The 14980-nt window shown below is 31.4% G+C and overlaps 1 long non-coding RNA gene across 1 annotated transcript in view; it reads left to right on the plus strand.

Annotated features, from left to right (window-relative positions):
- Positions 1 to 321: 321 nt before the first annotated feature.
- Positions 322 to 14980, plus strand: part of LOC145240068 (uncharacterized) — a 33484-nt gene continuing 18825 nt past the window's right edge. The window contains exons 1-2 of the long non-coding RNA XR_013862482.1: positions 322 to 424; positions 10570 to 11100. This is a non-coding gene — a long non-coding RNA (uncharacterized LOC145240068). The remainder of the gene's footprint in view (positions 425 to 10569; positions 11101 to 14980) is intronic.

The following is a 14980-nucleotide window of genomic DNA, read 5'->3' on the forward strand; positions in this document are numbered from 1 at the left end:
AATTAATGTATTCATTCCGGTACGCGAATAACTTAAGCCATAAAAAATCACGTTTATTTTTTAAGACTAAACATTTCATAATTATTTGCATTAGCCGAATTAGTGTTAGAATCCAAGATAAGAGCAACGCACTAACATTCCGATTAAAATCAATTCAAAGAATAAAAATTTTCTTAATTTATTGTTAGTTATCCTTTAAAATTTTTTAAATATTTCGATAAATAATAAAAAAAATAATTTTACGCGTAATATTCACCAAAAACATCGCATCCATCTAAAAATGTCTCATTTAAATTTTCCTCTTTTTAAAAAATTTTCTGCGAACTAGTTCTCACACATCGCCATTTTGAAAACGTGAAACTCGTCACTAACATCGTCACATCAATGATTGACGAACGAACTATATATAAATTTGTTCTTCTCAGTAAGTATTTTATCATTTATTGTTTCTTTAAAATATATTCGATGATTCGTTAAATTATATTTTCATCGATTTTATTTTAATTGATGTCATCAAATTTATTTTCTTAAAGATTAATTAATGTCATTGCAGTTTATTTGACACTAGTGCATACTGCATGGCATGACTGCATGACAGGGGCGAGGCCACCGAGAATTATCTCTTGGGGGTCTGGCTCCAGCCCTGTTATATATAAAAAAGAACACGTTGTATATATTGTAAACAGAAGTTTGTTTATATTAACGTGATTATTGAAAATGTAATCCTGTGATTAAAATTTAGGTACTATGCACTGCATGAGTCATGCAGAGAGTGACCCGTGCTGAAATAATAACGTTATTATTTATGGGGAGAGGAGGGTGTTTTGTGCCTATTCTGTACTTTAACTTTACAATTAAAAAAAATATATATCATAAAACTTTAATTAAACGTGGAAATACGATTAAAAAAATAGCACGGAAGCACCAAATTTTAAGTTATAAAATAAAGCACATTTAATCGTTTTATTTGTTAAACAATGTGGTTAATCTAAAATGTATTATACATAAAAAAAAAAACTGCTCCATATATACCGACCCAACGTGTAGCAGTATCAGAATTTTGGGGGAATTTTTGACACCCCTAACAGAAAACTGCGATTAAAATATAGAAAACTCGTAATTTCTCTTTCTAAAGTGGGTTATTTATTTTCTTTATAGAATATGCTTCCAAAATAAACTATTTAAGTTGTTTAAAAAATAATAGAAATATTATTTTTCATTGTTTAAAAAACATTGTTTACAAAGTGCGTGCGTGCGCTCTGGGAAGCCATGTTGTTACGTAGTGAAATCAATTGATTTTTATGAGATGAATATTTTTCAATTTTTAAACTTTAAAAATCTATCAAAATTTTCCTATTCGTTCAATTGTTACGTTTTTCTTCAGGGTGAATGTAAAATTTTATGCTCTTTCCGATAAACTAAATATAATATTTTAGACAAACGTTGTTTTATAAATTCACCCCCCCCCCCATTTTGGAATGTCTATGAGAATTTTAATAATTAATTTTGTTCGGCACGTTTTATATATCACAAATTGAAGATAAAACATGAATAGATAAAATACTCAAATTTAAAACAACAAAAAATATCACTTATCTGTAAATTTACCGGTAAAGTCCAAAATTTAAATCCTTCTTTTTTCGATAACCACATGTTTTTTTTTTGTTTGTTTTTTTTTTACGTGGAAGCTTAATTTTTGTTTAGAATGTTCCAGTAATTAATGGTCGATCAGTTTATATTTTTATATTTAATTCCTGGTTTCCTTTTTTTCGATAAAAAAAAAAAAAAAGACGAAATCGGATAATGCAGATTTATAGTATAATAAAAAAAGTTCAGGTATTTCTTTAAGATATTAAAAAAAAATAATAACATTGCATATCTGCGTCATATCGTAATTCGTGTTAATGAAAAAATGAAAACTCCCAGTTTTTTATTTACGATAGCGTAAAGGCACAAAAATAAAAAAAGGACAAGTTATCTCCCTTAAGTCAGGCAAAAACGTAACTGACTACAAAAAATATATCCAGTTAGGTAGAAAAGTAACTTATCTTGCCTTTGTGTTTATATATTTGTTTTTTTGACAACTTTTTTGAATCTATGTGAGTATCAGAATTTTTGTAGGAATTTTTGACACCCCTAACACGAAACTGCGAATACAATATAAAAATCTCGTAATTTCTCTGTTAAAACTGGTTTATTTATTTTCTTTATGGATTATACTTCCAAAATAAACTATTACAGTTGTTTTAAAAGTAATAGAAATATATTTAAAAAAAAAAAAAAAAACAGTAATGAATTTTCCGAACTCAATATTTTTCAATTTTTAAACTTTAAAAATCTATCAAAATTTTTCTATTGATTCTATTTTTACGATATTTTCAGGGTCAATGTGAAATTTTATGTTCTTTCCAATAAACCGAATATAATATTTTAGACAAACTTATATTATAAAGAAGACGTGTTTTGGTTTGTTATTATTGTTATTATTACATTAAATATTTGTTTAATCATATAGGGTAAATATGAAGAATTCCACCCTTTATTCATATAGGGTCAATATGAAGCCACCCTCGAAAATTCCTTTAAAATTACGGCCAAATCTGTTCATTGCAATGTGGCCATAAAGTGGGTGCCCATTTGACGTCACATCATTATAGAAAAGTGACCCCCCACTTTGTGACCATTTGTAAAATTTTTTATCTTGGAAACTACTAGTTTCGTTTGCCGTATATATAAATGGTTATTTCCGTTTTCAGCGCCTCCGAAAACCTTTAAAAGTGGAAAATTTGAAGGAATATAATCCAATATCGAGATTATTAAGGTTTCTGAATTAGTGGGGTTTTTTTTACACTTATAGGCGTCCGTACATAAGTAAGAGATAATTTTTCACTTCCGGTGTCGTTACAAGTTGCTTGAAAGCCACGCGTGGTCGCGATGTGTGTTGGAAAAAATACATGGATTATAATACATAAATATGAATAAATTCTCATACAGGAAGATTAAAAGAAAGCATATCTTACTCATTAACCAGGTAAGTTATATATTTTGCCATTTTAAAAATATATCGTAAGATTCAACTAGTGCTTTGTTCGACATTCCGTGAAATGTTAAGTGAAGAAATCGAAGGAAAAATAAATAAAATTGTTTATTTCTCTATTAAAGCTTTTATGATATTAAAATTTGGTCTTTGCTCGTTTTATTGAAATAAAATTTACGGGTTTAAATTACGTTTTACTATTATTAAAATCTGATAGAAATATAGGTGTATATTCAAAATGGCGACTCGCCTGAAAATTTCCCCAAAATTCTGATACTGCTACCCAACGTGTCCCTTTTTTTTTTTTTTTATAACGGGGTTAGAGGCTATTTGTACAAAAGGCAAATCTGCCACAGAGTCGACAGATTGATTTTTAAAAAAAAGTCGTTATAAGCATGTCGAAAATATTAATATATTCCAAAATTACGAAAACTCATCATTAAGCAACTTCTATTGTATTTTTAGTTTCAATAAAAGATTTATCAGTATAGTTTACAAATGTTAGTGTAATTTAAACTTTGCGTTCCGAGTGTGTTAAATTCTATGTGTTAAATTGTCTATTCTCTACTCTATGACATATAAAAAAAGATGCAATTTTATCCAATTTTCCGACAAAGTTACTTTTACCTATAAATAACTTCCTACTCGATGAATTTTCATAATCAAAAAAATATATTATATTCGAAATCATAGTTAAGTGTATAGTAATATTTTTGCTTAAATATTAAAAAAAAATTGATCTATTAATTCTATATTAAACAAATATCTCCTAAAATTATTTAATCTGTTATTTTAATATTTATGGAAAATCTTTCTTTTTTTTATATCCACATTACTAGGTGTATCAGAATTTTTGTAAGAATTTTTTACACCCCTTACACGAAACTGAAAATAAAATATAAAAAACTCGTAATTTCTCTTTTAAAAGTGGGTTGATTCTTTTCTTTATGGATTATACTTCCAAAATAAACTATTAAAGTTGTTTTAAAAGTAATATAAATAATAGTTTTGTAATAGTAATGAAATTAATTGAATTTTACGAGCTCAGTATTTTTCAATTTTTAAACTTTAAAAATCTATCAAACTTTTTCTATTGATTCAATTTTTACAATATTTTCAGGGTCAATGTGAAAATTTATGCTCTTTCCAATAAACTGAATATAATATTTTAGACAAACGTTTTTTTTTACATTCACCCCCCCATTTAAAGTGTCTATTAAAAAGTAAATTATTAATTTACTCACTAAATATCACAAATTGAAGATAAAAGATCAATAAATAATATATTCAAATTTAAAACAAAAAAGTAGTGTTTTTTAGAAATTTACCTGTAAAATCCGAAGTTTAAAACCTGTTTTTTTTTTAAAACACGTTGTTTTTTTCTTTTGCTTTTTTTTAAATGAAACTTTCGTCCTTGCTCCTTTAATTGAAAAAAAAATTGGGCTTGACTTACATTTTTCGAGTAGTTATAAGCTTGGAAAGACAGGGGGTCGAATAATTCATGCCTCCCATTTTGAAATGTCTATTAAAAAGTAAATAATTAATTTACTCACCAAAGTGTTATATATCACAAATTGAAGAAAAAAGGTCAATAAATAATATATTCAAATTAAAAAAAAGTAGTGTTTTTTAGAAATTTACCTGTAAAGTCCGAAGTTTAAAACCTTTTTTTTAAAAATAACCACTTTTTTTTTAATGAACCCTTGGTCCTTGTTCCTTTAATTTGAAAAAAAAATTAGGGCTTGAATTACATTTTTCGAGGAGTTATAAGCTTGGAAAGACGGGGTGGAATTATTCAATATTTTTCACGAAATTTCTGACACACCTACCACATTACCTATTATATCTCTAAAGAATTTCTTTTGATTTTTTATGTTTTCTCCAATATTTAAAATTTTCGAATGGAGATTTATTTCTTTTTTAAAATTTACATGAAATGAACACATTTATTAACCTTCACCAATTAGCAAAATCTTAATATAGAAAAAATAGTTCTAAAACTTTATAATCTAACCAAACGTAATTTACTCCTGAAAAAAATAAAATAAAAATTAATTTTTTATGGATAGTACGTTTCAACAGCCTTAAAAAATATCCACAAAAAGAAAAAATAAATAACTAACAAATATTTACAATTTTAGGATGATGAATCATTTTACTATCTAAATTTAACGTAAAATGAGCACCCACTGCATGGCCGGATGGCATCCAATATTTGTTCACAGTTTTAACGTTTTTATTAGGTTTTGCTTCCTTACTTTTTTTATCATTGGGCTGAAAAAAAAATTTGCAAAAAGTGTCATTTATTTGTTGGCTTTCTACCAGTGTTTTGTTTAATTATCGATTTTTGAATGATTATCGGGCCTTTCTAGATGGCTGTTATAGTAATTTTCCACTGTAGAGCATCAGTTGTCATTGGTTTGTTGCGACCTGTGCCATATGTAAAAAAAAAGTATAACCTCGTTGTTCTGGTTAATGTTAGAAAAAAGTAATCTCCACTGATCACAACTTCAGAATGATTAACCGCCCCTTCTGTCCCAGGGCTCTATATTGCGAGTGATTTTTCAAAGTGGCGACTAGAAATAAATAAATGCTTATCTTTGTGCGATTGTATTTCTTTCACTGGCTATCTTCCAAGCTCATTACTGAGTGAAAAATATATTTTCAACGTTTTTATAATAAAACGAACAAAGTTAAATTATTTAAACAATAAAACCCCAATAGAACAATATACTCTTTTTTTAACAAAAGCTGTTTAAAAAGATCTAAAGAAATCAGAATATTTATACCTTCAAGTATCAACATAAAATTTGTTGTATATGTAGAATTACACTTATTTAAAAATATATAGACAAATCTTTATGATGTACATACTCGTCACAGAATGGATATGTTATATTCTAAAAATCATGTGGGTTTGGCTTGTAACTTTTTATTTGGCTAGTAAAGAAAATATTTAGTTGTCAAAGGTCAACTAAATATAAATTTGTCCATAGAGCCCTGTGTCCATTCATGCGATTTTTTATACCAAGTTATCCAATCAAATGAGTTGAACGTAATAGCTACCATAAATATCATAAATAAAATCAACGCTCTTCCAAACATTTTTTTTTTGCTCCAGCTCTTTCAGATGTTTGCAGGTAAGTGTCATGCATCACTTTTCTGACAATATCAAGCATTTTTCTAATTCTAACACAAGACTCGGTACAAAATTTTAAAAGTAAATAAACACTTTAAAATAAGTTAAAACACAAAACAAGCTTATCCTAATAGGTAGAAGAGTTACTTTGGAAACAATCATTGGTTATATATTTGATTTTTACAAATTTTTCGTTTTTTGTCTAAAATACCCATTTAATAACTTTCTAAATAATATCATCATATGGAGATGTGTTTTTTGCGTTAAAAAAATAACCCCTTCCCTGATTAAAATTTTTAAATTATCCACAGTTCATTTTAAAAGAATATAAAAAATAAACGAATTGGATGGCACTTTTTAAAACTATCAAATATGAATTTGAATTTTAACATTAAAAAACACCAACAACATTTTTACGGTATCTTTTGTTTTATTAAATTAGTTAGTGAACATGTCGAATAGTTGAACACACGTGGGCTCTTATCCCTCCTTATAAAACGTAAGAAAGTCAAAAATTACCCCCTACTAATTGCTGTAAAAATTAGAAAATGCGACAAATTACATGCCTGGTTGATTACTAACTGGCAATCAAGTCACTGCTCATAATTTATATAGGAAAGTGATCTATTTTAAAGTCTAAAATATTTATTATTTTTTAAATTCATTAATTGCGTATATTTTTAGAGTTGTTGAAATATAAAAGCCTAAAAAAGTACATTTTGAACATTTAGAGGGGAAAAACTATGTTGAATTAGATGGGTGTAATGTGTGTTTGTGACATATTTGCATTGTTGAACGCCACCAAATTAATGTATGTTGTGTTGTTGTTATCTATGTCATGCTTATATTTTCTTGTTACTTAACGGGCCATATAAATGTATCTTGTACATTGTTTTGTATAACGGACTTTTGTCCTCATATCCGTAATGTCTATATTATGGCCCGCGATTCGTCTAGGAGTTTGTGTGTGTGTGTGAATAGCAGAACATAATACACGTAACATATCCATTACGACATACCTGTTTCTGCTGTTTGTTTCTGGGAGCATCTTTAACCATTCTTGGGGGAGCTAGAATCTGTTTAAAGGGACACTCAAGACAGGACTAAAGACGATGTGACATTTTATTTACAGGGTGGGCCAAAATAAGGGTCCTATTTTTAAAAATTCATAAATTCATGTAAGTTTTAAGAAGTGTTTTTCGGCCAAAATTTGTTTATTTTATTTCAAAAAAATCTCGGAAGGGTCAGTTTACAGACACATAAAGTTTGGTGAGTTTAACTTTTATTTTGTGGAAGTTATTCAAATTTAAAGATAAGACCCTTATTTTGGCCCACCCTGTATTATATTCACTCTCAGGTATTTGTCATTGCAGAAGTCGAGTGTCTTTGGCTTGTAGTGATTATTTTATATCTTTTTTCTGAGATTTTTCCCCCTTATGAGGAGATGCATTTTTAGCCTCTCTCTCTCTCTCTCTCTCTCTCTCTCTCTCTCTCTCTTATTGTCCCAAATCGAACTGCCAACTATGCTTGCAAAACCAGAACACATGACCTTTGATACGTCACTTTCAGTCACCGTTCTAATCTTCAGGTGCAAACTTGACCGATCACAGAGTTTGACATCATATACAACCTCTGAAAACATGACGATTCATATCTCTGTTGCCCCATCATCACTTTATATAGACAAGTAGATAGATCTATAACTAAACAGATTAATAAATAGATACAGAAATAATTAGATAAACAGATAGACAGATAAAACGCATGTATATAATTAGCTTCAGACTAAAAATGTGTTCAGCAGTCAATAGTTAATTGCAAAAATCAGCTAAATGCATATTTAGTACATACGAAAGTCTAGGCCAACACATAATTTTTAATGTTATTTCTCACACTAGAAATTTGTATTTTATTTTAATATAAAATATATTTTTTATTGATTGAAACATTTTCCTTTTTACAATTCCTCAAAAAATATTTTCCCCCTCCCACATGTTCGAATTCTTTTCTTAATAATAACTTTATTCTTTAGAAATTTATTTTAAATATAATGAAAGTGCGTTGTAAACTATTTTGTAAACATAGTTTTATTTAACAATTTAATAAAAATAAGACATTTTTGTCTCAAAATAAGGTAAGTTGAGACAGCTTTGTTTAATTATCTATTTTTTAATGATTATCGGGACTTCTAAGATTGCTGTTGTATATCAACCAACTTTTCTAACCTAAGCCTCAGTACGAATTTTTAAGTAAATAAATGCTTTAAAATAAGTTAAAACACAAGACAAGCTGATCCAAATAGGTAGAAGAGTTACTTATATTGACTTTGGTAATGATCATTGGTTATATATTTGATTTTTTTATCACTTTTTCGTTTTTTTTCTAGAATGCCCACTTAATTTATTTCAATTAGGGCCCCGTTTCTCATATTAAGAATAGCTTTCTAAATAATGCCATTATTTTTAATAAGTGAATGTCTCCTTTTTAAAAGCATAGAATGTAGGAGTAAAAAAATTTTTCCCTCCCTGAATTTATAATTGAGATTTAAGCCCTTTCATTTTTATAGAATGTAAGAAAAAATAAATGAATGGTATCTTTTGTTTAATAAATTAGTTGGTAAAATAAATCGAATAATTAACAACAGGTGAGCTCTTTTCCCTCTTGAAGAAATGTAAGAAAGCAAAAACATATATTAGCCTTCTCCCCACTAATTTCTACGAAAATTGGAAATTGTGACTAATTACATTCCAGGTTGACCGATAACTGATGATCAAGTAGGTGCTTATTTATGTTTAATTTATGATCCGCTAAGTGATACTCTACACTAAAATCTAAAACATTTATTTTTTTTTTAAATTCCTTCAAGGCATATATTTTAATAAAGTACATTTTAAACTATGCTGTATAAATTTCCTGCAAAATTGTTTTTACTTCGATTTTTGTATATGTGGAAGAGTGCATTTTTAATGAACAATTTTTATTTGGTCTATTTCTATGATGGCATCAATTTTTTTAGAGGGATATATCGACCACTCCTTTTTAATTTTTAAAATTCTAAACTACTTGTACAACAGCACATATATAATTAGTTTGGTTACAATTGTATGATTACAAAGAATTGCAGCTTCAGATTAAAAATGGTGCAGCAGTCAACAGGTAATTTGGTACATATAAAAGTCTAATTTTATAATGTGATTTCTCTCACTAGAACTTTGAATTTTATTTCAATTACTAGTGGGGGTACCCGGCATTGCCCGGATGTTTGGAGGTGTGTGCACAAAGGGGGAGGTAAAGTAAAGAATAAGCAAAGAAGTAACCCTGTTTAAAAATAAAAATAAAAACCATATTAAACTTCTGTAAAAAATTGACGAAAGCAAAACCAAAAAAAACAGCAAACAAACATAAAACTTCTTTAAAAAAAGAAATCGGAAAAACAGAAAGCATAAATCAGTAAAAAAGATGATGGACATGTTCTGAAAAACAAAAACAAAAAACACAGCAAAAAGCAGAAAAAAAATCGCATAAATAACCCTTCGATTCACTTAAATCCAATGGTGCGTTTCACCCAGTCCGTTCCAGTTTTTTAACAAAATAAAGTGAAACAAAAAATGGCATTAATAAACCTTTGATTCAATTAAATCCAATGGTGCGTTTCACCCAGTCCATTTGTGACCCGATGGGAACCGGGCGATGCTGAGTGACCTTGCTAGTCGACACGAATTCAGAGGAATTCGTATGGCTGAATTCTAATGATGATGATGGTTTGATGTTGTTTAAACAGAAATGTCTATGGGATTTTGTCAGAAAGAGAAAAAAACAAATGATAATTGTTCTTATCTTATTGCTATTATATATCTGTTAACAACGAAAAGTTTGTTTTGAAAACCTCTGTTGATACATATGAAGAATGGGGGTCAAGAGTAGGGGTCGCCGCGAAGCATTGTTTGACTTGGGGTGACTAATCACGCCTAATTGGTAATAAACAAAAACCTCAGTGCAGTTGAGGGTTGAGGTTTGGTAGAGATAAGCTCTAAGAGAAAGAAAGAAAGGTGTTTGTAACCACTCTCTGAAGGAGAGGGAGGGAAAAAGGGGTTAGATTTAGAAAAAGGATTTCTAAACAGCAGAGGAGTCATAGCCAGCAAGCTAAACGGCTGGGTTTGTCAGGCGCTCTCGATTTGGGGAGCCCTTCAGGGCCTGATGTTATGATGGGAACTAGCCTGTGTTAATGGGAACTCTGTGACTTTACTGGTATGGTCTTACATCGTTTCACTGCTATAGTCAGTCACCTCAAATTAGACAGTAGTTGTTGTGAAGTAATGGAAACAATAAATAGTTTGTTACTGTTATAAACCGGAGTTCTTTTTGTTTATGGTGAGGACTCTTGATTTTGCAGCAGACCGCAAGGACCAGCAGAGTGATTGATGTACCTGGAGACTACCTACACATGGAAAGAAAGACGATTCGATCGAGAGGAAAAGCGCCCCTCCATGAAAACACAGTGGGTAAGGACGATCAACAGGCCAACTTGTAACGAGACAAGGTAAAATCAAAAGACACCTGCCACATCGGTAACATTATAAGTGGTGTCGGATCGTACATCGTTATAAATGGTGCCCTCAGCCAAGATATTAAATCTCTTTGAGATGTCCACGGGCGAGTTACCACGAATGCATATATAAATGCTGCCATTAAGCCAGAATAAAACCCTGTGAAGATATTGGCTGTTTCAACAAAACAAAACAAAAACAAAAAACATGCTTAAAACTAGACACAAAGAATGCTAGACTTTGCAAAGAAGATGAAAAGAACAAAAAGAAATAATCATAATCATGAAGAAAAAAACGCACACAAAGCAAAGATTTGAAAAAGAAATGAACTCAAAAAGAAAAATAACAACAAAAATCTCGAACATGAAACGAAGAAGGTAAGGACGGTTCATTTTCTCCTTTTGTCTGTCTCAGTGTCACCTGGATAGGTTAAGTTTGTTGTATTGGTTTAGACATATTTGTAATATGTAATGTATTGTTGATTTTCTTCCCCATCCCTAGAAGGAAATGTGTAAATGTTTATGTGTCTGAATCATGAGTCTAAAAACAGTTGTATCCACAGGAATGGATATGGGGATATAGACAGAGGTAATGGGTTGATATGTCGCCGTACATACGCACATATGTTGTCATTGTACAAGCGAGCGAGAGAGAGAAAGTGGGGCAGAGAGATAGAGAAATGAGAAAAAGAAAAGATGAAATAGAGATGTGTGAAGAAAAGAAATAAGACTGCGACAGTTGATAGTTTTAGAAGAAAAAATGCGATCGTTTTTGTAATTTCTGAAATTGAATTGGTTTGTGAAAAAAAAACGAAATGTGCGATTTTGTTTGTATATCTTAAGTCATAGTTTATTGGCATGGACTGTAAGGAGATAGTGAGAAATAAATATGGAATTTCACAAAGTTACTGGCTGATTGGAAAAATGCATAATTGGTGGTGTCATGTGGGCTGGCGGATTGAGATGTAATGGAAAAATGCATTCAGGAAGTCAGAAAGAATTGGCTAAATATGATGTGATCCCCGTGGGAGGGATGTGAAGACATGCGGAGTGCTACAAAGTTGAGGTTGAGAATTGTGCAATGTGTACTAGTCGTAAAGGCGTGAAGAATTGAGTGGTTAAAGGTTTAACGAGACACGCGGTATGTCTGCATGAGGTGCCAGAGAAAAAAGGCATGAGGAAACGTAATGGGAAAATGCGGCGAGGCAGCCGAAAAGAATTGTCCCAAATGTGATGCAAACACCGCAGAGGGTGTATGAAAAGTGCTGAATGCACGGTGTGTAATACATGGAGTTTGACGGTATATTTAACGAGACACTGGGTGTGTCTGCGTGAGATGCCATGGAAAAGGCATGTGAGAATACGAATATCATGGATATGTGATCTCTCTGCCCAGTCCGCAGACAGACACTGTGCACCACTGATGAACGGGAAAACTCTTGAGAATAATGCACCATGAGATAGAAAGGTCAAATAAGTGAGAGAGAGAGAGAAAAAGACGCTCATGCCGAGATAACCTGAAGAATGGTTGTGAAAAGGGAAAGCAAAGAGGGATTGAGAGAAGTATACCGATCCTTAGAGAAATAGAAACCGGTGGTATCGATGCCGTTCTGATTTTGTAATTAATAGAAGCTCTCATAAGAATGAATTAAAGATGAAGTAATGATTTGCCTGAGATTAGCTGTGAGACATTTAGACTGCCAAATAAAGGGACGTTTGGTTGGAGAATTTTATTAAAATTAGAGAACAAATGAAAATTGATAGAACCGGGATTTTATTGAAGAAAAAAATGAATAAAGGGAACTGTTTCGTCTATTTTAATATTTGTATTGAAATGTACTAATTTAAAAAAAAAAAAAAATTTCGAGATGAGGACTGATAACATGTGTAATTGTGTAGCATTCTCACTTGCTTTGAATAAAAAATCATTTAGTGTGAAAACTTTCATGAAAGGTGAATAATAGATTGTTGGAAGTGATGTTAAGACATTTAAACTGTTGAATAGAAAATCAGTTGGCCTGACAGCTTTCATGAAATGTGAATAAAATATTGTTGGAAGTGATGTTAAGGCATTTAAACTGTTGAATAGAAAATCAGTTGGCCTGAGAGTTTGCATAGGGTGTGAGATGGTAAATTGGTTGAAAGTGGCATTAAAACATTTAGACTGTCAAAGAAAAAAAAATCATTTAGCCTGGGAAATTACATAAAAAATGAAATCAATTGCCTGGTAAATAGTTTTGAAGCATTTAACTGTCAAGTAGAATGTCTTAAAGAAACTAACGCTGCTGATAGTATTCTGGTTTTAAAAAAATTAAATATGCAGTCGTTGAGAAGGCTTTGAAATTGTGAAAGTATGAAATATCATTAGGAAATGTGCCTCTATGCCAAGAGGTGTGCATGAGCTGAGGAAGTGAGTTCTTTCTCTTCGTGTAAAGAATCGAGTGAAAAAAAAGATAATAGTAAATAAATAAAATAAAATACAAAAATAGGTTGAAAGATTGGATGTGTGTAAAATTAATCCCCCAGCAAACAATTTTTAGAGTAGAATTAAATAGGCAAAAAGGCCTAGAACCAATTGAGATCTCAGGTGACAGTATTTTGGGAGAGCAAATGGCGATTGGAGATGGGCTGAGCCTTCAAAGTTACCGAACAAAATTATGGTTGAACTAGGACTGAAAATGAAAATTTAAAGAAAAAAAAGAGATTGTTTTGCAGGCATATAGACCAAGTCGTATAGAAGGACCGAAATTAAAAAAATGAAAAAAGAGGGGTGAAAGAAAGAAAAAAACGTCTGCATGCACATGGTCTGATGGGTTATAGTTAAAGGGAAGAAAAAAAAATGTTTTGTATGCACATAGATTAAGTCGTGGAGATCGACTGAAAGTAAATAAGAAAAAAGAAAAAAAGTGAAAGAAACCCCATGTTTTGCATGTACATGGTTTGATGAGTTACAGTTATACAGAGGGACTGAAAATAAATAAGAGAAACTGTTTTGCATGTACGTAGTTGCAGTCACCTTAAAAGGACTAGTAAAGTGAAAAGAAATACAGGAATTAACAGTCTTCTGAAAAAAAAATAATGCATGTGTAGATGAATATAGAATCCCTGACTCAGAAACTGTTGAGGATGCAATTAAACCTTTTACTTGGGGTTTATACTGGGTATTTTGTTTCTTTGTTTTTCTGACAGGGCTGAGTGGAAATGCTGCAATGGCTGCATTTCCCCCATAAGGATGGAAGGGATATGACACCAATTGGTGTCATGAATGCATGCAGCGAGGTGCATATTGCAGTGAGAGGGGGTGTTTGACTGGACGGGATGGTGTGAAGGAGTGCAGAGAAATGCAAAACCTTACCTAGGAAAATAGGACCATCCGCCGATGTGTCATTGTAAGCTTGTTAGACGCAAAGCAAATGTTGTGTTGCCTCAAAAAAAGGGAGACAGATTTGGAATTATCTACATGTCAAAAGAGATGGTCTTGTTTTTCAAATAGAGGAAGAGATGACAGAAGGGGGGTGTTGATGTCTGGTTGGGGCTCGGGTGTCATTTACAAAGTAAAGGACAAAACAGGTAGGGTCGAGATGTGACCCGATGGGAACCGGGCGACGCCGAGTGACCTTGCTAGTCAACACGAATTCAGAGGAATTCGCACGGCTGAATTCTAATGATGATGATGGTTTGATGTTGTTTAAACAGAAATGTCTATGGGATTTTGTCAGAAAGAGAAAAAAACAAATGATAATTGTTCTTATCTTATTGCTGTTTTATATCTGTTAACAACGAAAAGTTTGTTTTGAAAACTTCTGTTGATAGGTATGAAGAATGGGGTCAAGAGTTGTTTGACTTGGGGTGACTAATCACGCCTAATTGGTAATAAGTAAAAACCTCAGTGCAGTTGGAGGTTGAGGTTTGGTAGAGATAAGCTCTAAGAGAAAGAAAGAAAAGTGTTTGTAACCACTCTCTGAAGGAGAGGGAGGGAAAAAGGGGTTAGATTTAGAAAAAGGATTTCTAAATAGCAGAGGAGTCGTAGCCAGCAAGCTGAACGGATGGGTTTGTCAGGCGCTCCCGATTTGGGGAACCCTTCAGGACCTGATGTTATGATGGGAACTAGCCTGTGTTAATGGGAACTCTGTGACTTTACTGGTATGGTCTTACATCGTTTCACTGCTATAGTCAGTCACCTCAAATTAGACAGTAGTTGTTGTGAAGTAATGGGAACAATAAATAGTTTGTTACTGTTATAAACCGGAGTTCTGTT

The sequence above is a fragment of the Euprymna scolopes genome, chromosome 19 (genome assembly GCF_053919585.1).
Source record: "Euprymna scolopes isolate OS-2025 chromosome 19, ASM5391958v1, whole genome shotgun sequence".
NCBI lineage: Eukaryota > Metazoa > Mollusca > Cephalopoda > Sepiida > Sepiolidae > Euprymna > Euprymna scolopes.